This window comes from Accipiter gentilis, chromosome 35 (assembly GCF_929443795.1).
Source record: "Accipiter gentilis chromosome 35, bAccGen1.1, whole genome shotgun sequence".
In the NCBI taxonomy this organism is placed as follows: Eukaryota; Metazoa; Chordata; class Aves; order Accipitriformes; family Accipitridae; genus Astur; species Astur gentilis.
In genome coordinates, this window is record NC_064914.1 from 9,707,635 (window position 1) to 9,730,591 (window position 22,957).

At 48.2% G+C, this 22,957-nt stretch overlaps 1 long non-coding RNA gene across 1 annotated transcript in view; it reads right to left on the reverse strand.

Annotated features, from left to right (window-relative positions):
• Positions 1 to 507: 507 nt before the first annotated feature.
• LOC126034699 (uncharacterized) overlaps positions 508 to 22,957 on the reverse strand; it is a 76,542-nt gene continuing 54,092 nt past the window's right edge. The window contains exon 3 of the long non-coding RNA XR_007504684.1: positions 508 to 570. This is a non-coding gene — a long non-coding RNA (uncharacterized LOC126034699). The remainder of the gene's footprint in view (positions 571 to 22,957) is intronic.

Here is a 22,957-nt window from a genome sequence, read left to right on the forward strand (position 1 = left end):
TCCCATTCCGAGACAACACACACCTAGAGAGCAGAGCTGCCAAAGCAGCCCAGAAGAGCGCCGCAAAAGAGAACCGGCGGGAACCTTCCGACGCCAAACCACGCTGCAGACCTCCGAGCGCAAGAAAGCGGCACCCGATTGGCACAGTGCCGATGAGTAAGGCCATTCGAGACCCTAGGGACTGCTGCCGAAGCACACGCCACGCTCCCTGAGCGCAAGGATTGATGACTGCATCGAGGCCCAAACAAGGTCGAAGGCATGCAAGTCAGACTACACAAACTACACACCGCCACAGACAAAGGCCGGAACTGCCCTGCCCGGCACGCGCTGGTCTCAGGCTGAAAAGCAACCCGCTCCCTTCCCCTGCCCACGCAGGACGGCTCCTGCCCTCCTACTCTAACTTTGAAACCCCTCCCGGCACTTCCCAGCTCTGTCCCTCCCTCCCAGCCGCTCCCCAGCCCGTGTGCCTCAACTTAACTTTCAGAGGGCCGAGAGTACGAATCCAGCCTCCGCACGACTCACATCGGTTAACTGGGACCGTCCGGCAGTTGCCAGGTTCCTCTTCCTCGTCTGCAGTGAAGACAGTAAAAAAAAACAAACCACCAACAACACAATCAGAAGAGGCAGTAACCAACCCATCAGCAAACACGAGCTCATTTCTCAAAAGCCCACTTAATCTCACACACACACACACCCCCACCACACTGTTATGCTTACCTGCTCTTTCCAGGGTCACACCCTGCCACCATCATCTCTCAGGGTACCTGAGACAGCAAGATGCACAGAATTAGCACAGCAGTCGCTAGAAGTCACCGGCCCCATGCTCCTCCTCCCTCAGCCACAGCTCACCTCAAAGGCTCATGCCATTCCAAAGCTGGCCCGCATAGCACCTGCAAAACAAAAGGTAAATGCTTAACCGAGCAACCACCCAATACTTCGATATTCAACACCGACCCAGCCCACAACCACCTCACCTTCTCAAACTCCTCATTGGCCTGCGGCATGGCTCCTCTGAGGCTGCGTGCCCCACGTGGAAAAAACAAAGCGGGAGACGCATGCTGAGAGGCCGCCTGAAACCTTAGCCTGCTTGGACCGATTCCCAACTCCCTCTCCTCTACCTTGGCCGCTCAAATACCCCGCTCTGTCATCAAGAGCTTGCCACATCAAAGCATGCGCACTGCCTGCAAAGTCAAACAAGGGGTGATTCCAACTTTACCAACAAAGTAACACCTCCAAAGGAACAGTTCCTTTAACCCAGTAGTCAGAGGTCACCTTGCCAGAGACACCTCCAGCACTCATGGCCCGCTTCACTCCTTGCTTCGCAACTTAAAATTAATAAAAGAAAAAAGAAATCCCTATCAGCTAGTCATAGAGCCACCGGCTGCATCTTCCCTCCCACTCCACTCACAGATCCACCTCCTTATGGCACTCCGCTCCCCTCCTCCGTTGCTCTGGGGCACGCATCTCATCTCTCCGCATCTGAATAAAGCCCCATATTGAACAAATCAGCCTGGATGCAGAGCAAGAGCTTAACAAGTCCAGAGACTTTGATTCCATCTAGGAATACCAGTACTCCAGCTACAACCAGCCATTTAAAAAACAGTACAACCCTCCTATCGCTGTGCCACCTACCCCTGACTCAACAGCCCCAGGCAGATCGGCTCCAAGCCAAGCACACCTGTGCACGGACCAACACAACACAGAAGACTACAGACAAGGTGATTCAGAGAGAAAACTCTCAGCAAGAAGAATGACTCCCAGATGGGAGGTGCCATCCGGCAAGATGACCTACAGCGTCCAAAACACTGAGGCAAGGAGGCTCTACGGCAGACCCCCGAGGAGTCCCACGTAACAGCCTGTTAAAAGATGGTACTGTCAAAACCAAGACCATGGACACGCCAGAAGCCTGTCATGAAGATCTAGGAACATCAAGAGGCAGGGAAGAACTCCCAGTCTGAGAAAACAGACGACTAGAGAGCAGAGCTGCCAAAGCAGCCCGAAAGAACAACGCAAAAAGAACCAACTGGAATATGACGAGACCAATCCATGCTTTAGAGCTCCGAACACATGAAAAGAAGCACCTGATTGGTGCTGTGCCAATGAGCAAGAGCATTCGAAACCCTAGGGACGGCACCTAAAGCGCATGCCGCGCTCCCCCGGCAAAAAGCGCGATAAGGACATCGAGACCTGAGGAAGGCCTAAGGCACAGAAGACAGACTACACAAACTGCACACCACCATGGACACAGGCTGGAACTGCCCTGCCTGGGACACACTGCTCTCATGCTGAAAGGCAACCCGCTCCCTTTGCCTGCCCACACAGGACGGCTCCTGCCCTCCTACTCTAACTTTAAAACCCCTCCTGGCACTTCCCAGCTCTGTCCCTCCCTCCCAGCCTCTCCCCAGCCCGGGTCCCTCAACATAGCTTTCAGAAGGCTGAGGGTCCCAATCCATCCTCCACAAAACCACACAGGCTAACTAGGATGTTCCTCAAAGGGACACATTGCTCTTCAACATCTGCAATTTAAAAAACAAACAAACAACAAATCAGAAAAGGGAATAAGCATCCCACTGGCCAACGCCAACTACTTCCCCAACTCCCACCTCCTCACAAGTGCCACCATGTTCGCTTCCCCACTTGTTCGACTCAGACCCTGCAGCTGTCGTCACTCCTGCTACCTAAGGTACCGAGAGACAGCAAGTTAGCATGGCGCTCATGAGAATTCATCAGCCCCACACTCCTCCTCACTAATCCACAGCTCACCTCAAATGCTCATCCAATTCAAAGATAGCCCACACAGCACCTCCAGAACAGAAGGTAAACACTGAACCGAGCAGCCACATAATACTTTGCTATTCAACACCGACACGGCCGACTACCACCTCACCTTCTCAGACCAGCATGCAGCTTTGCAGGAGACCTTATAGCACACTTCACGGTACATAAAGGCTGCCTATAAGAAACCTGCAGAGGGACTTTTTACAAAGGAGTACAGCAATAGGACAAGGCTGTAATGACTTTAGCCCTAAAGAGGGTACATTTAGTTTAGGTGTTAGAAAGACATTTCTCACTAGGGGTGGCAAGGCACTGGAACGCATTGCCCAGAGAACCTGCAGGTGCTCCCTCCCTGGAAGCATTCAAGGCCAGGTCAGATACGGCTTTCAGCAACCTGGTCTCACGGAAGGTGTCCCGGGGGGGGAGGGGTGTGGGGTGGAACTAGAGGATCTTTATGGTGCCTTCCAACCCAAACCATTCTACAATTCTATGACATTCAAAACCAACTGGAAAACTCATCTGAGAAGGGCTGGTGAACCCTCCTCCCTTTCCCAGCAGTCCCAAAACTTAAGAAACCCCTTTTCTTCTCCTCAACACTCAGGAAAGGAACCCCACTGCTTCCTCAATCTGCACTCCTGAACCCCCTTCAGTGGCTACTCCTCAGGAGCCACTCTTCTGAGACACATCCCAAATTCCGGGGGCACCCCCTAACCTACAGCTTCCCAGAGAATCTGAGCTCTGCTACATGCCCACAAAATAAAGTCAAGTCCGAAGGCTTCTAATATAAGAGGGGCCTGCCACCAGCTGCAAAGATTCTAGGGACAACATGGCATTCTGTGGGCAATGAGGAAAGGCATTGAGGCATCCCAAACCCTGAAAGGCATTGTGCCTCACAGCCCTTCTGCTTTCATCAGTAGTACTAAAACTCCATATTCAAATACATACAAGACACTCCCCCTAAGCCCTGCTAAACAATGTCACCATCAGTCCTGTTAAGAGAGATATCATCAACTTATACAGCATACAGCAGAACTGTTAAAAAAAATAAGGTTCCATTTTCGAAAAAGTTGGGAATTCCAGGGAAACGCAACACATGAAGAATTAAAAAAAACAACAGTGCCTGCTATTAAACCATCTTTCTACCCCTGAACACTCAAAACAAATCTACTGACCTGAAAAAGAAAGGGGGGGAAAAAAGCACAGCTGTATACAAGTGTTACTTTCTACCACACATGCTGCAGAACCTTGAGTGGTCCTGAAGCTCTTACCTCAGGCAGACACCCCTTCCCAAAGGGCTGAGCCAGCTCAAAAGCTGCAAAGCACTCAAGGAAGAGCTGAGCACCAACACCAGAGAAACCCAGGAGCACAATGAGCTCCCTCAGCAGAGGCTGTGGCTCAATTAGCCCAAGCCTCCGCCCACCACCCTTAACACAATCACCTGGGAAAGGGAAAGGGCAAACCACCAGCAGTTATAGAGTCAGCTGGAGAGGGAGCAGCACTGTTCTCACCTGCCTTAAATTTACAGCAAATGAGACCCTGAACAGAGAAAGTAAACTCCCCCAGGAAAGGACACTAATTGCTCCTGTGCTACAGCTACACCTATTGCACCAGCAATAGGACCAGGTATGAAATTAAATTTAATTTGTCTGGGGTGTAGATAGAAAACAATAGATGCCCTTCTAAACTAGGTAAGAAACTGGCTCATTAAATGCAATGACATTGTTGTTGTTACCAAAATTGATGTGCTTCAGTTTCCTATAAAAAAGCCAAAACGCTCTGGGGTTATGCTTCACTTCTAGCAAGGCTGTGCATACCACCTTACTTCTACCATAACTACCTTCTGCATAGGAATGAATCAAAAAGCAGAATTAGATCCCTTAAGAATTCCATCTCCAAAATATCTCTGGTTGCAAAACAAATTCTTTACTGTGAATAGCCAATGATTCAGAGTCCCTCTGAGCATGTCTCCAGCTGACTCCCTTAACAGAGGTACAAGAGCCCCAAAGCACAAAACACACCACATGTTCATGCTCCTTTCCATGGAGGGGCATGGAAATACATGGGGGGAAGAGGAGCAGCCATGTCCCAGAAGGGGAGGGGGGCAACAACACCCCCTGCAGTCATGCAGGAAATGGTCAACTTTAGCCACACCCCTGCACTTTGGGGGCGGGGGATGAAACAGACAGGACAGCAGCCACAAATAACACCAAGAATACATGGAACTTCAGGGATACACAGCAGGTGGAGGGGAAGGGTGTGACACCCCCACCAATCGGCATGGGAAAAAACTCACAGGGAAGGTGGGTTAGATGGATAATTTGCAGTGGTAAGATACATGCACAAGAACATGCACATGCTGGGGGGGTCATGCATAAGGTTTACCTTCACCAGGGGCTCCAACTAGGTAATCCACAGTAGGTGAACTCATCTGGGATAATCTGCAACAGCAGTTCCACTCTGGGGGAACCTCCTAACCTACAGCTTCCCAGAAACTCTGAGCTCTGCTACATGCCCACAAAGTAAAGTCAATTCCCAAGGCTTGTAATCTACAAGGGGCCTGCCACAAGCTGCAAAGATTCTAGGGACAACTTGGCATTCTGTGGGCAAGGAGGAAAGGCATCCCAAACCCTGAAGGGCACTGTGCCTCATGGCTCTTCTGCTTTCTTCAGAAATACTAAAACTCCATACACAAATATATACAGGACATTCACCCTAATCCCTGCTAAACAATGTCACCACCAGTCTTGTTAAGAGAGATATCATTAACTTACACAGCATACAGCAAAACTGGTGAAAAAAACAAGGTTCCATTTTCAGTAAAGTTGGAAATTCCAGGGAAACATAATACATGAAGAATTAAAAGAAAAAAACCAAACAAAAACAAACAATGCATACTATTAAACAGTCTTTCTACCCCTGAACACTCAAAACAAAACTACGGACCTGAAAAAAAGAAAAGGGGAAAAAAACTGCATACAAGTGTTACTTTCCACCACACATGCTGCAGAACCTTGAGTGGTCCTGAAGCTCTTACCTCAGGCAGATACCTCTTCCCAAAAGGCTGAGCCAGCTCAAAAGCTGCAAAGCACTCAAGGAAGAGCTGAGCACTAACGCCAGAGAAACCCAGGAGCACAATGAGCTCCCTCAGCAGAGGCTGTGGCTCAAATACCCCTGAGCCCCCGCCCACCACCCTTAGCACAATCACCTGGGAAAGGGGAAGGGCAAGCCACCAGAAGATATAAAGTCAACTGGAGGAGGAGCAGCAGCACTGTTTTCACCTGCATTAAATTTACAGCAAGTGAGACCTTGAACAGAGAAAGCAACACTTACTGGCAACTACAATACCTGCTCCTGTACTACAGCTACAACTACTGCATTGTCAATGTGACCAGGTAAGGAGTTAATTTTAATTTTTCTGAGACGTAGACAGAAAAAGACACGTGTGTCTTTAAACTAGGTAGGAAATTAGCTCGTTAAATACAATAACAATGTAGTTATTAAAATCACATCGGTCAACGGCGAGGCCAGCAGACGCAATGGTAAGTTGGTGGCTAAGCGCTAGATTGAGGCAGACCGGGAGGTTCCCGAGGTCCAGGAGCCCCGGGGAAGAGCAGAGGGACCGTGCAGAGCAGGCAGCTCTCACGAGACAGGCTGCCGCGGCGTGGGCATTGCCAGGGGCAACTGTGGGAGATTTAAATGGCCCTGAGGAGCACAGGAAGCAGGGCGTGGTGCGTCAGAAAGGTGTGTCGTGGTGTGGCAGTTTGCGTGGCAGTTCGTGAGGGCAGGGCGCAGCCCCCCCCCCCCCCAGCTCAAGCAGGCTACTGAAGCGGTGGGCATCGTCCTCAGGAGACGACCCCAGTATCGCTGCCACTGAGGTGAAAGCCATCGCTAGGAAAAATGTGGTGACGCAGACTGAGCTCCCATGTAAACGTGCAGCTGTCCGGGTATCTGGCTGCGGGGAGTGCCCGAGTCTATCACTGATGCTGGAGGGCAGCGGGGACACCTCTTGTGTGAGATGTGACCAGGTAGATGATCTGCTCAGCCTGGTGGCAGACCTGAAGGAGGAAGTGGAAAGGTTGAGGAGTATCAGGGAGTGTGAGAGGGAGGTAGATTGGTGGACCCACACCCTACCATCCCTGGGGCAGAGGCAGCAGATGGAGGCTCTGCGAGAAGCGGAGGTTCCCCTGCGCCCTCGCCACCGGGCAGGAGGGGACCTAAGAGATGCAGGGGAATGGATACAGGTCCCTGCTCGGGGAGGCAGGTGAGTCCCCTCCCGGTCTCCCTCACCTTCCCAGTTGCCCCTACGGAACAGGAACGTGGCTCTGGAACTTGAGGACCAGGTCAATGAAGATCAGGGTGTAGGTGAAGCCCTATCCAGGGAGGTGCCCAGGCTCAGTCGGGCAGCCCCATGTGTTCCCAAAGCCCCCCAAAAAAAGAAAACAGCGGGTAATTGTCATAGGCGAGTCCCTTCTGAGGGGGACAGAGGGCCCAATATGCAGTCCTGACCCATCCCACAGGTTGAGGAGGAGAGGGAAGGCCGATAAGGCAGATATTGTGCTGAGAGTCTGTAACAGACCGCCTGACCAGGTTGAAGAGACGGATGAATCATTCTACAAGCGGCTGGCAGGGCACTGGGGCGATTAGTGGAAGGAGCACAGGTAGTGTTTTCCTCAATCCCTTAGTGGCAGGGAAATATACTGAAAGGAACAGGAAACCACACCCGGTGATTACGTGGCTCAGAGGCTGGCGCCATCGGTGGCGTTTGGGGTTTTTTGATCACGGGGAGGTTTACACGGCACCGGGCTTGCTAGCGACAGATGGTATCCGGCTATCTCAAAGGGGTAAAAGAATCCTCGCTCGTGAGATGGTGGGCCTCATAGAGAGGGCTTTAAACTAGGGTTGAAGGGGGTAAGTGTAGAGGAATGGTTAATGGAACAGGGTCACAAGTCTGCAGAGGCATTGTGCAAGCAAGAAGATTACTGCTGAGACAAGACAGTGGCGAAAGTAAGGAACTTTGTGAAGAGAAGTTGTAGTTGAAGAAATGTAAAAATAAGTAGCCTGTAACCGCAAGTACGTACAGTATGTGAGTGTAACTTTTTTATCATGTAGCCAATAAGAGAATGACTAGTAGGCATATGTTATAGAAATCATATAAAAGAACCCTGTTAGAAATAAACATTGAAGACGCTTGCAGGATCTCATATTGAGTGTTCTGTGTCTTCCCTGCTCGAAACTCTCTGCAAGTGGTGCCCAAACAGGGACCGACAGGGACTTACACTTTCCCTGTGGAAACCAGTGGAGAGGAGAAGATCAACAGAAAAGTCCTGCCATGCAGCCAGCAGGAGCCTTTGCACATGTGATAATGCAGATGGAAATGGGTCCTGAGAAATGTCTGGAGTCCATGCGTTTGGCTCGGGAAGGCCTGTCAAACGTAAGGGAAACTCCAGCCACTCCATCATATATGTCAATCAAACAGGAAACCCAAGAGCCTTTGTGGATAGGCTCACAGCAGCCTTGAATAAGGCAAATATGCCTCCGGCTCTAAAAGCTGCACTGTTGCGACAATGTGCTTTGGAAAACGGTAACGCTGCCGCCAGAGCTGTATTGGTTACTTTGCCAGCTGATGCATCAATTGAACTAATGTTAGAACGTATGAGCAAGGTCCCTGTAGGTCCACAAGCAATGTTAGTGGAATCATTGGAGAAACTAGGGGAAAAGTTAATTGAAGGTCAACAACAGCAACAACAAGCCTTTGCAGCCACCCTTGCACCTTTAAAACCAGCAGGGGGCAATAGAGGCTTTAATGACAGTAGGGGTGGAAAGTTTAAGTGTTATAGGTGTGGAAAGCTAGGTCACAAGAGACAACAGTGTAGGGAGCCAGGAGTTTGGTGCCAGAACTGCCGGCAAGACACCCACAGTACCACTGCGTGCCGTTGATCGGGAAACGGGATGTCGAGCGCTAGGGGTCGCAGCGCGAGGACACCAATCGCGGCTCCGGTATCATTGAGGGACAACCTTACGCCAGCTCCAGAGCCACATCTCAACTCACCCCAGCGGGACAACCATCTCCAGCAACGCTTGGCAGCCTCGGATTGGACTTGGCAACAGCAGTAGATGTTACACTTATTGACCCTAAACCACAAAAGATTGCTACAGGAATATGCAGAAAAATAATTATAAATGGCGAGAGACAAGGGGCATTGCTGTTGGGACGTTCATCAAGTGGAATAAAAAGAATATTTGTGCTGCCTGGAGTAATAGACAGCGACTTTGAAGGTGAAATCTATATTGTAGCACAAACTTTGTTTCCTCCAATTGTTATACTGAAGGGAAGCAAGATAGCACAGTTGGTGCCATTGTTACAATTAACCAAGGGAATGACAACTGGAAATCAGCAAATTAGAGGTGATAGAGGATTCGGCTCGACAGGAGGATTAGTGATGTTATCCATGCCTCTCACAGAAAGACCAATAACAACAGTCACTCTGGAAAATAAAGGGGAGAGAGTTATTTTACAAGCCTTGTTGGACACCAAAACTGATATTTCTATCGTCGGTGAACATTTTTGGCCAGAATCGTGGCCAACAAGGACTGTTGCTGGAGGCGTGGAAGGAGTTGGGGGAACAGCTAGTGTTCAACAAAGTCAGGATAGAATTGTAGTTTATCTAGATGGACAAAGAACCAATGCCACAATTACTGTAATGCCCTTCCCTCATGGAGTTTCAGCCTTGATTGGATGAGATATTCTTCTCCAGTTAGGAGTAAGATTGACAACTGAGTCGCCTTTTTAGGAGCGGTCACCGATTGGACTTTCCCGATTCCTTTAGTTTGGACAAATGATGAACCTGTCTGGATCGAACAGTGGCCGCTAAGGAAGGAAAGTCTGGAACAAGCAGAAATATTGGTAGATGAACAATTAGCGTTGGGACATATTAAACCTTCAACTAGCCCGTGGAATACACCCATTTTTGTTATCAAGAAAAAATCGGGCAAATATCAGCTATTACATGATCTCAGAGCAGTCAATGAACAGATGCAAGCCATGGGAGCGCTTCAACCGGGAATGCCTAGCCCAGCTATGTTACCGATAGGCTGGCATTTATTAATTATTGACTTAAAAGACTGTTTTTTCACCATCTTTTTACATCCCAGAGATACTGAACGCTTTGCTTTTACGTTACCATCTGTTAATCGAGCTGGCTCAGCTCGCAGATTTGAACGGATTGTACTTCCACAAGGCATGAAAAACAGTCCTACTTTATGTCAACTTTTTGTGGACGATGCCCTGAGAGAAATCCGATCAACCTGGGACAAGACGATAATATATCACTATATGGATGATATTTTGTTGGCCCAACAACAACCATTTTCTGCAAACCAGGAACAATATCTTGAAGAGACATTATATAAGCATGGTTTGAAAATTGCAACAGAAAAGATACAATGTCAACCAGTGTGGAAATATTTGGGATGGCTTATTACAGACTCCCAGGTACGGTCACAAAAACTAGAAATACAGACTGATGTCAAGACTTTGAACGATGCACAAAAGCTGCTAGGAGACTTACAGTGGCTGAGACCAATAGTGGGAATTACCAATGAGGAGTTAGAAGTTTTACGACCTTTGTTAAAGGGAACTGATCCGTCCTTACCTGTGAAATTATCAAGTCTGCAAGAAGAGACAATAAAAAACATCTCCACTGTCATTACATCTCGTATGGTGGACCGCTTTGATCCAGATTTACCTGTCGATCTCGCTATCTTACACTCCAAGAATCGGTTCATAGGTACATTAACCCAATGTAAAAAGAAAAAGGGGGAGCCTCGGGTTTTAGAGTGGCTCTTTACGTCTTTGCGACCAAAAAAGACGATACGACAAAAAGATGAAAATTTGGCAGAGTTAATTCGTAAAGGTAGAATGCGATTGTTACAGATTTTGGGTAAAGAACCGGGAACAATTTATCTCCCAATTCGGCGAGAAGATTTGGACTGGTGGTTACAACATTCGGAAATGTTGCAATTGAGTTTATTGACCCAGGGTGTGTCTATCAATTTAAGCCCTTTAAAAAGTCCAGTGCTAAAATGGATGTCTGGAACAGGATGGATTGAAAAACCAAAGAGAAGTGAAGCTCCTATTTAGAATGCATTAACCGTTTATACAGATGCAGGTAGAAAATCACAGACAGCAGCTGTCACCTGGGAAGTGAATGGACAGTGGAGTCATCAGATAATTGCAGCAGAAAAAGGAGATTCGCTGCAATTGTTAGAATTGTCAGCAGTCGTATGGACTTTTGTTAAGTGGATAAATGAACCAATTAATGTTGTTTCTGATTCGTTATATGTGGCTGGAATAGTATACTGAATAGAAGGAGCAAGGATAAAAGAGGTTAACAATCCTAGATTGTTTGCATTATTACGGCAACTTCAATCTGCTGTACATCAACGGTCAGAACCATATTGCGTGATTCATATTAGAAGTCATAAATGGTCAGAAGGTTTGGGTGAAGGTAATCAGAAGGCTGATCAATTGGTATCTTTGACTGTACCTCTAAGTGAGTTTGTGAAAGCTCGTGAGGCACGTGAAGCCTTTCGCCAAAATGCCAAGGGACTGTTCAAACAATTCAGAATTACCATAGATGAGGCTAAAGGTATTGTACGAAGCTGTCCAAAATGCAGCCGTTTTGGTCCGGGTTTGGGAATAGGAGTAAATCCCAGGGGTCTTGGTCCGAATGAACTATGGCAAATGGATGTAACCCATGTAAATGGATTTGGGCGTTTAAAATATGTTCATGTAACCATTGATACTTACAGTAAATATATATGGGCAACAGCTCAGGCTGGAGAAAAGGCACTCCATGTAGTTAGACATCTTACTACATGTTTTGCTGTTATGGGGGTGCCTCAAGAGATTAAGACTGATAATGGTCCAGCATATATCAGTACAAAAGTTCAAAAGTCTGTGCAAATGTGGGGGGTGAAACATGTAACAGGTATACCACACTCACCCGCTGGTCAAGCTATTATAGAAAGAACACATCAAGTATTAAAACGATATTTAGTGAAGAATGATGATACTGTGGATATACAAGAACGTCTAGCTCGTACATTGTTTACTTTAAATCATCTTTGTATTTTGGGGCAAGATCAGCCTGCAGCCTGGGTTCATGATATAAAGCCAAAACCAAAGTCTGCCGAGTCGCCAAAAATTAGGGTTAAATATAGAGATTTGAAAACTGGGATTTGGCAAGAACCAGCTGAAGTTGTTTATCAGGGAAGAGGTCACATGTGTGTACTTACGCCAACAGGGTTACAATGGATTCCGTCCAGATGGACTAGACCGGCTGTAAACGATGTTTCTACTGAGACGCCTGGTTTGTAAATAGAACTATAGACTGTTTAATCATTACTAACAATTTTGAACCTTCGCTTGCTTTATAACAGAAAATGGATAGAACTATAACTGGGATGAAGATTTTAATCACATGGTCTGTTATCTTAGGAAAGGGATTGGGAAACCTTCACAAGATTGATCTTCGACAGAATATGTGGATTACTTGGGCTAACGAGACAGGACAGGATTCATTTTGTCCATCATTAGCTACCCCATCTGATCCGTTTCGTACGTGCTTAATTGGGGTCCCTTTAAAAAACATGAGAGGATTTGGGCCTTGGACGACAGCCAAAGTTTATGATCTAAATCAAGCAAAGACTGATTTCTGTACCATTCGGCCTGGATTAACCACAAACAATTGGTGTGACACATTAAATATCTCCACAAATCCTTTGGGAGCCCAAACACATAGCATTATTAAGAAATTGAATGTTACTGGTATAGAGCCTCAGGAACTTAATATTTTGGGGTCTGTACCTGGAGATTATTGTTTAACTTTTGGGGATTATCAAGGTAAAGATTTAGTTAAAATTAAGAACTTTAGACCTGAAAAGCCAAGAAATGATAGTATCTGGATTACCCCTAAATCTTTTTGGTACTATAACATTACTGGTTATTGTAATGGTTGGAATTGGCCCGTAACCGGGTATGGCAAAGTAAAAAAAGGCAAAAATGTTACCACCAGGACTATTTCTTATTTGTGGGGATCGTGCTTGGCCAGCTATACCTACAAAAGCACAAGGAGGACTGTGTTATCTTGGCAAATTAAAGTTGTTTGCCCCCAGCATTCATCAATTGTTGAATATGAGTAATATAAGTCACAAATCTAAACGTGCTAGATGTGATACATATCAATTGGGACCTGAATGTAAAGATAATGTGGAATTGTGGGAACGCCCGACTGTTATTTTAGCATCTCTTTTTACACCCCAAGCTGCCTCTGCCAAAGCACTAACCCAATTAAAACGGCTAGCTTCTTGGACAGGAAAACAAATTAATATTACCTCCAGAATAGTAGATGAACTCATCACTGATGTCGATGGTATACGGCATACCTTATTGCAAAATCGAGCTGCCATTGATTTTTTGTTGTTAGCACAGGGCCACGGTTGTGAATAGTTTGAAGGAATGTGTTGTAGGAATCTTTCTGATCACTCTGAATCTATTCATAAGAAACTTTCCCAATTGCAAGATAACATGAAAAAGCTTACTGTTGTTATAAATCCTGTTGATGACTGACTTGAAAATGGGGAATTACCGGTTGGTTAAAAACCTTGATGAAGGTAGGCATTCGGTTTTTTGTTATTATCATTATTGTACTTGTTATTATTTGTCGTACTTTTTCTTGTATGAAGAAGGGTCTAGAATCAGTTGTGAATCCAGTTTGGATTGTTCAACAAAAAGAAAAAGGGGGAATTGTTGAGGAATGCTAAATGGAACAGGGTCACAAGTCTGCAGAGGCGTTGTGCAAGCAAGAAGATTTCTGCTTCGACAAGACAGTGGCGAAAGCAAGGAACTTTGTGAAGAGAAGTTGTGGTTGAAGAAATGTAAAAATAAGTAGCCTGTAACCGTAAGTATGTGCGGTATGTGAGTGTAACTTTTTTATCATGTAACCAATAAGAGAATGAGTAGTAGGCATATGTTATAGAAATCATATAAAAGAACCCTGTTAGAAATAAAGATTGAAGACGCTTGCAGGATCTCATATTGAGTGTTCTGTGTCTTCCCTGCTCGAAACTCTCCGCAGGTAAGGGATAAGACTAGGTGCACCAGAGATGAGCCTGGGGGCAGCGTGTGCTGATGTTAGGGGTGGATTCGATAGGCCAGCTCGAATGCATCTATGCCAACGCATGCAGCACAGGCGTTAAACGGGAGGAGCTGGAAGCCATCGCGCGGCAGGATAGATATGACTTAGTCCCCATCACGGAAACACGGTGGGGCGCCTCCCGTGAGCAGAGTGCTGCGACGGATGGCTACGAGCTCTTCAGAAGGGATCGGCAAGGTAGAAGAGGTGGCGGGGTGGCTCTCTGTTAGGCAGGGTTTGGACAGTACAGAGCTACCCGAGTGCGATGACAAGGCGGAGTGCTTATGGGTAAGGATGAGAGGGAAGGCCAATAAGGCAGATATTGTGCTGGGAGTCTGTTATAGACCGCCTGACGGGGTCAAAGTGATGGATGAATCGTTCTACAAGCGGCTGGCAGTAGTCTTAGAATCACGTGCCCTTGTTCTCGTGGGGGACTTCAAGTGTCCAGACGTCTGCTGGAACTATGCCACAGCTGAGAGTAAACAGTCTAGGAGGTTCCTGGAGCGTGTGGAAGATAACTTCCCGACACAGGCGGTAGGTGAGCCGACCAGGGGAGGAGCCTTGCTAGATCTATTGGTTACGAACAGGGAAGGACTGGTGGGAGGTGTGATGGTCACAGGCCGTCTTGGGCTTAGCAACCGTGAAATGACAGAATTCTCAATTCTTGGTGAGGCAAGGAAGGGGGGTAGCAAAACCAGTGCTCTGGACTTGCGGAGGGCAAACTTTGGCCTCGTTGAGGCACTGGTTGAGAGAGTCCCTTGGGAGATGGTCCTGAAGGGCAAAGGGGTCCAGGAGGGACAGACGTTCTTTAAGAAGGAAATCTTAACAGCTCGGGACCAGGCTATTCCCCCGTGCCACAATGTCGAATCGCCGAGGAAAACGACAGGCCTGGCTGAACAGGGGGCTTTTGCTAGGAGTCGGGAAACAAAAGGAGAATTTATCATCTCTGGAAGAAAGGGCGGGCAACCTGGGAGGAGTACAGGGATCCTGTTAGGTCATAGAGAAAGGAAATTAGAAAGACAAAAGCTCAGCTAGAAGGAAATCTGTCCGCTGTCATAAGAGACGACAAAAAATGTTTTTACAAATACATTAATGGTCAAAAGAATCCCAAGGAGCATATCTATCCTTTAAGGGATACAGAAGGGAACGTTGCTACCAGAGATGAGGAAAAGGCCGAGGTACTTAATGCCTTCTTTGCCTTAGTCTTTAAGAGGGAGACCAGTTGTCCTCAGGGTACTCTGCTTCCTGAGCTGGAAGGTGAGGATGAAGAGCAGAATATATTCCCCCCCCCCCCCCCCTTTAATCCAGGAGGAAATAGTTAGTGACCTACTATGCTATCCAGATGCTCACAAATCCATGGGACCAGATGGAATCCATTCCAAGAGGGCAGAGGGAACTGGCAGAGGTGGTTCCCAAGCTGCTCTCCATCATCTATTTGTGATCCTGGTCAACAGGGGAGGTCCCAGAGGACTGGAGGCTTGCCGGTGTTATGCCCATTTACAAGAAGGGTTGGAGGGAGGATCCAGGGAACTACGGGCCTGTCAGCCTGACCTTGGTACCGGGGAAGATTATGGAACAGTTTGACTAGAGCGGTCACGTGGCAAGTCTGGGACAAGCAGGGGATTGGGCCTGGTCAGTGTGGGTTTATGAAAGACAGGTTCTGCTTGACCAACCCAATCTCCTTCTATGACCAGGTGACCCACCTAGTGGATGAGGGAAAGGCTGTGGATGTTACCTACCTTGACTGCAGCAAGGCCTTTGATACCATCTCTCATGGCATATTCCTCGAGAAGCTGTCGTCTCCTGGCTTAGGCAAGCGTACTCTTTGCTGGGTGAAAAACTGGCTGGATTTGATTCCATTCTAGGGAACAGAACAGAGATGTAGCAAGAATGGAAAAAAAGGAAGGCAGGGAGAACAGCGTGACAGACGATAATCATGACAAGAGATAGAGAGAGACTATGAAAAGCACAGGAGGGTGCAGAGTGAGAGAAGACATGAATAAAAAGAGTAGGGAGCACCACAAAGGGTCAGGGAAAGAGAAGAACAGGAAGGACAACAGGGACAGTGAAATACAGAATAAAAAAACCCTCACATATTACACACATCTAATCCACTATCAAGCCCACTTCAGAGTTACACAGTACCTCAGCCCCTTTAAGAAAAGTAACACCGCGCCCGAGCCCATTTCGGCGGCGCACCGCACCGCGCCCGAGCCCATTTCGGCGGCGCACCGCACCGCGCCCGAGCCCATTTCGGCGGCGCACCGCACCGCGCCCGAGCCCATTTCGGCGGCGCACCGCACCGCGCCCGAGCCCATTTCGGCGGCGCACCGCACCGCGCCCGAGCCCATTTCGGCGCCGCACCGCACCGCGCCCGAGCCCATTTCGGCGGCGCACCGCACCGCGCCCGAGCCCATTTCGGCGCCGCACCGCACCGCGCCCGAGCCCATTTCGGCGCCGCACCGCACCGCGCCCGAGCCCATTTCGGCGCCGCACCGCACCGCGCCCGAGCCCATTTCGGCGCCGCACCGCACCGCGCCCGAGCCCATTTCGGCGCCGCACCGCACCGCGCCCGAGCCCATTTCGGCGCCGCACCGCACCGCGCCCGAGCCCATTTCGGCGCCGCACCGCACCGCGCCCGAGCCCATTTCGGCGCCGCACCGCACCGCGCCCGAGCCCATTTCACGGTTGTGGAGCTACAGAACCACTTTCAAAGTTGTGCAATCACTAGAGGCAGGAATGCACCCCTTTTCCGTTAACCCAGCAGCAGCTACATGTACCTCAAGGTATCTACAACTCGCCCTTGGATGCCTAATTCCAACAGACACTTTCACTTACTTCAACATATAAGTTTACCTATGGACACTAAACGCCCATGCTTCCCTCTACGCTTCCCTTTGTGATTGCCATTAGTACTGCGATTCCCACAAGGACACCCGTCTTTTTGTCATTTTGTATTTAGTGCTTCATTTGGTCCATTACGCATTCCACATACTTCCAGCTATGTCAGTGTTTCAATCCAATTCTACAAGGTACTTTTTCTATAATACATAGAAAAGATTTATGGCCTCACTCGTTAAATGTTTGACACTATTAGTTCTAGTCCTCTTTTAATCATTATTTTTACAAATACATTTAAACTCCAAAAAATCTAGCATTACCTGAAGAAGAAATGCCACTATTCAGTACCTGCAATGCTCTACGGAGTGGTCTTTTCCACATTCCTCGCTCCCATTACATCCGTCGCTGCACATCCAGAAGTTTTACTCCCTGAGGTGACAATACCTGCACGATCCCTGTTCCCGGGCAGCAAATGAGGGAGCTCTGCTCATCTTGACAGATCATCCACCTCCAAACCTCAATAAAAAAACAGAAACTGAAAAATATCATTACATCACAAGCTACAAAGAGCACCCAAATATTTTTTTTACAAACCCACCACAGACAAACAGAGTTACACTCACGCACTTCACAACCCTGGCCTACTCCATCCTGGCCATCTAGTCCAACTCCCCCCACCCTTCGCCTGCAAAATCCTCAACTGTCTTCCAAAGACCATCCACCGAACAACATATTTCCCTGTGCTGACTGGCAATTTTCAGGTTCCAGGGGAGCGCTCCATGGGAACACCGTTCCCGGGAGCCTTGGAAAAAAATCACCCTGCCAGTGAAAACCCAGGCCCAAGCCGAACCCCTGTCCAAACACTGGCAATAAGCATTGCCTCATGGAGCAGCTGGCACCAGAGAAAATAAAAACATCGGGGCAGGGGAGGACACACCAAAAACCAACCTATATCCCAGCTGGGGTTTTTTATTCTAAGTTTTTGGGTTATTTTCCTAATTCCCTGAAAAAAATCTCAGCTCTACATCCAGCCTGAAAGGAAAAAAAAAAAAAAAAAAAAAAAAAAAAAGTCTAAACCACATAACCCTACAGGATTAGACACATTCACAACACACCACTCGTTCAGATCACATGCACGCCAGCCCTCACTCTCAACTCATCCATCCTACCGCCCACAGGCCTCTAGAGATCAACACCCCGTGCCTGCGGCAGCAGGGGCCTCAAAAAATCACCCTACCTGCAAAAACCCAGGCCCCAGCCCAACCTCCTTCCAACCTCCCCACTAACTCCCCTTCCGTTACACCAATGTTTCAACACACACAATCATCTCCACCATCCGTGCATTTTCAACCCAATACTGAGCTTTCACAGTGCCACGTGTCACAGTCCAACCTCCGTAGCAGCCATGTCACCTAAACACAAGGTTCCTTCAAGCACCTCTCGTGCCCTGTCATCACCTGCAAAAGCAACACACAAAGCTTGTCAACAGACACTTCATCCTCGAGAGAGAAGTCAAGTCCTCCACCGCTCCCCTACCCTGCTTCCCACCTATTCCAAAAATAACACATCCTCACAGCCAGTGTCCTCCATGGCACTTGAAAAAAACCAGAGCATCACAAACACAGAGCTCTCCCAAAGTTACCGATCGCTCCAAGACCCATCATGCTGCTACTCAGACCTCCAAGGCCTTGACCAGTTCTAGAGACTTGCCACAAAGCATCCGCATAAACAAGATGAACACCATTGCCCAGTTCCTGCCTTACTCAATGCTAGTTCACAGCCCAATTGCGATCCCCTCAACTCTTTGCATGCAAAGAGCCCAAAGTCATTAAACCTTCTACGCTGCCGCTACAATGCCATACAAGACACACACGAACATAGAACCATGTAATTCACATGCAAATGTAATGCCATACAAGGCAGTACTCTTACCTCGGTCAAGGCAAAACAACTCGGAGCACTGCCATACCAGTCAAACCAGAACAGGGCCAATGCAAGACACTATCACGTGACAGTCAATACAAGTACAGACCAAAACAATACCAAACCAATACAGAACCGTAGAAGGCAAGGCAGTCTCAGGTGGCAATCGATACAAGTACAGAGCACTGCAATACAAAACACAACGCAGGGTCAGGCATTGCAAGACAGTCTCACATGACAGTCGATACAAATACACAACAAAACAACACAAGGCAAAGGCAAATACAGACCAATACAATGCAAGAAAACTGCAAAACACAGCAAAGCAAAGCAGTCTCATAGAGCCACCGGCCGCATCTTCCTTCAGAGTCCACTCACGGACCCACCTCCTTACAGCGCTCTGCTGCCTTCCCCCATCGCTCTGTGGGACTCATCCTGTTCCTCCACATCTGAAAAAAACCCCCACAAACATATTGAACAAGTCACCTGGAGACAGAACAAGAGCTTCACAACTCCAGAGGTCTTGATTCCATCTACAAAGTCCATCTGGAGTCCAGCTACAGCCTGTCATTTTAAAAAAAAAAAAAAAAAAAAAAAAACGAAAGCCAACCAAACAAAAAAACAACAAAAAAAACCCACCACTGCCACACACACCCCACCCCCCACTGTAGTGTTCAAATATGTGGAACTTAGTTACTGGGCCTGAAAGTAGCTCATAGTCGCAAGAGCGTTCCAGACACCTTTGAAGGCCCTGAACAGAACAAACAAGAAGATAGAAGAAGAAAGATCCCAATTAGAAAAACACAGGTGCACATTCCACAATAAAGGGAACTTGGCACAACCAACCTCAATTCAGGGGCTTATCTCGACCGATCAGACTAAGACAAGTTTTGCATGCTCTAACATCGCCAATTATATCCTGTGTGTATGCGTGTGTACAGAGCGAGTATAACTAACTGTATCTTATGTTTATACACGTGGACAGTATCGATGTAACCAATCACCGCTTATGCTTGTGCGCGTGGACACCACATGCTTGCGTGCAGCAGCCAATCAAAGCTTCTAAACAACTTAGAGAATTGTATAAGAATGATCAGCTAAGCTCAATAAAGGGGCAACTTTAATCATCATACTGGTGTTCTATCGTCCGGGCCCCGCACGGAGTAACCCTAAACCCTACACCCCACCAACCAGAAAAAAAACCAGGGCCAAACTTGGAGCCCATCACGTGCATGTCTTAACACCATAGAGAGAGTCAAATCCGCTTCACTGCCCCTCAACAACCCCTGCCACACGGCTCCAATCATCTCTATGAAACACTACCGGCACGGCTGTCCGCGCAGCCCGCTGATGGCTACTCGCGCAGATATGACTGTACAACCCTCACCTAAACGGTCTAGGCACATCAACATTTCACCCGTAGACTCTTATCGCTCTTCCACCTACCCCTGACTCTACATCCCCAGGCAGAGCAGCTCCAAGCCAAGCACACCGTGTGCAGAACATCACCACGTGGAACGCTACCAACGAGGTGATTCAACGAGAGAGAAAAACTCTCGGCAAGAAGAATGACCCCCGGACGGGTGGCGCCGTCGGGCAAGATGACCTATGGGGCAGCAACCGTGAGGCCAGGAGGCTCCACGGCAGACCCAGAGGAGTCAAATGGAGCGGCCCGTTACAAGACAGCACTGTCAAAACCCAGACGACAGATGCGCCAGAAGCCTGGTGTCGAGACCTAAGGATGTCAGGATGCGGGGAAGAAGTCCCAGTCCGAGAAAACGGACGGCTAGAGAGCAGAGCTGCCAATGCAGCCCGAAAAAATGCTGCCATAGAGCACCGACCGGAACCCGCCGAGACCTACCCACGCTTTAGAGCTCTGAGCACAAGAAAAGAAGCACCCGATTGGCACCGGGACGATGAGCAAGAGCATTCGAAACCCTAGGGACAGCACCCGAACCGCATGCCTCGCTCCTCCGGCGCAAAGCGCGACAAGGACATCGAGACCCGAGGAAGGTCTAAGCGCACAAGACAGACTACACAAACTGCACGCCACCGCGGACACGGGCTGGAACTGCCCTGCCCGGCACGCACAGGTCTCGTGCTGAAAAGCAACCCGCTCCCTTTTCCTGCGCAAAGATGACTGCTTTGGGACAGCCCTCTCTCCTGTGCTAACTTTAAAACTCCTCCCTGCTATTCCCAGCTTTGTCCCTTCCTCCCAGCCTGGTCCCTCAACTTAGCTTTCAGAGGGCCAACAGTCCAAATCCATCCTCCACAAAACCACACGAGCTAACTGGGATGTTCCTCAATGGGACACATTGCTCTTCAACATCTGCAATAAAAAACCAAACACAAACAAATCAGAAAAGGGAGTAAGCATCCCGCTGGCCAATGCCAACTACTTCCCCAACTCCCCCCTCCTCACAAGTGCCACCGTGTTCACTTCCCCGCTCATTCCAGTGTCAGACCCTGCATCCGTAGTCACTCCTGGTACCTAAGGTACCAAGAAACACCAAGTTAGCATGGCACTCATGAGAAGCCATTGGCCCCATGCTCCTCCTCACTAATCCACAGCTCACCTCAAACGCTCATCCAATTCAAAGATAGCCCACACAGCACCTCCACAACAGAAGGTAAACGCTGAACTGAGCGGCCCCATAATACTTTGCTATTCAACACCAACCCGGACGACGACCGCCTCACCTTCTCGGACCGCTCACCGGCACGCAGCTTTTCAGGAGACCTTATAGCAGACTTCACGGTACATAAAGGGTGCCTATAAGAAACCTGCAGAGGGACTTTTTACGAGGGTGTACAGCAATAGGACAAGGCAGTAACGACTTTAGTCCTAAGGAGGGTACATTTAGTTTAGGCATTAGGAAGACATTTCTCTCTATGGGTGGCGAGGCACTGGAACGCGTTGCCCAGAGAACCTGCAGGTGCTCCCTCCCTGGAAGCATTCAAGGCCAGGTCAAATGGGGCTTTGAGCAACCTGATCTCATGGAAGGCGTCCCTGGGAGGGGGGGTGGAACTAGAGGATCTTTATGGTGCCTTCCAACCCAAACCATTCTACAATTCTATGACATTCAAATCCAACTGCAAAACTCCTCTGAGAAGGGCTGGTGAACCCTCCTCCCTTTCCCCAGCAGTCCCAAAACTTAAGAAACCCCTTTTCTTCTCCTCAACTGTCAGGAAAGGAACCCCACTGCTTCCTGACACCTCCTGCCCTCAATCTGCACTCCTGAACCCCCTGCACTCCTCAAGAGCCGCTCTTCGGAGACACATCCCAAATTCTGAGGGCACCTCCTAACCTACAGCTCCCCAGAGACTCTAAGCTCTACTACATGCCCACAAAATGAAGTCCCAAGCCTTGTAATCTACGAGGGGCCTGCCACCAGCTGCAAAGATTCCAAGGACAACGTGGCATTCTGTGGGCAATGAGGAAAGGCACCCCAAACCCTGAAGGGCACTGTGCCTCACGGCCCTTCTGCTTTCTTCAGAAATACTAAAACTCCATATACAAATACATACAAGATGCTCACCCTAACCCCTGCTAAACAATATCACCATCAGTCCCATTAAGAGAGATATCAACAACTTACACGGCAGAACTGTTAAAAACCCAACGTTCCTTCTTCAATAAAGTTGGGAATTGCAGGAAAACACAATGCATGAAGAAGAAAAAAAAAAAAAAAAACCAAAACCAAAAAAATCCCCAAACAATGCATACTATTAAACCATCTTTCTACCCCTGAACTGATGCAGAGACTGACACTAGGCCTAGTAGATGTAGAAATAAAACGTATGTTTAGACTCAGTGTATTGCTAAATAAGAGACTCAGGAATTTGTTAGAAGGTTAACAACCACCCCCGTTAATTGATTTACGTAGACAAGCCAAGGACATAAAGCACAAGATTCCTGTGTCTGTAATATAAGACAAAATAACATGCCCTCTTTGAGGAGGTATTCTGTTTGATAAGAAAATATGTTCTGTCTCTTGTGATGACTGAGCCAAAAGCTAGGTGATAAGCAGAGAAGTTGTTTATGGGGCCCAGAAAGGGATCATACTACGCAAACTCGTACAACAAAGTTCAAACACCGGACAAGTGAGGAAGACTATGGAAGACCACCAGAGGACTCCAGAAGACCACCGAAGACCTTCAACACGCATGCATAAAGGACACTTACATATGCTAATGACTTCTCGGAAAAAAATCAATGAATA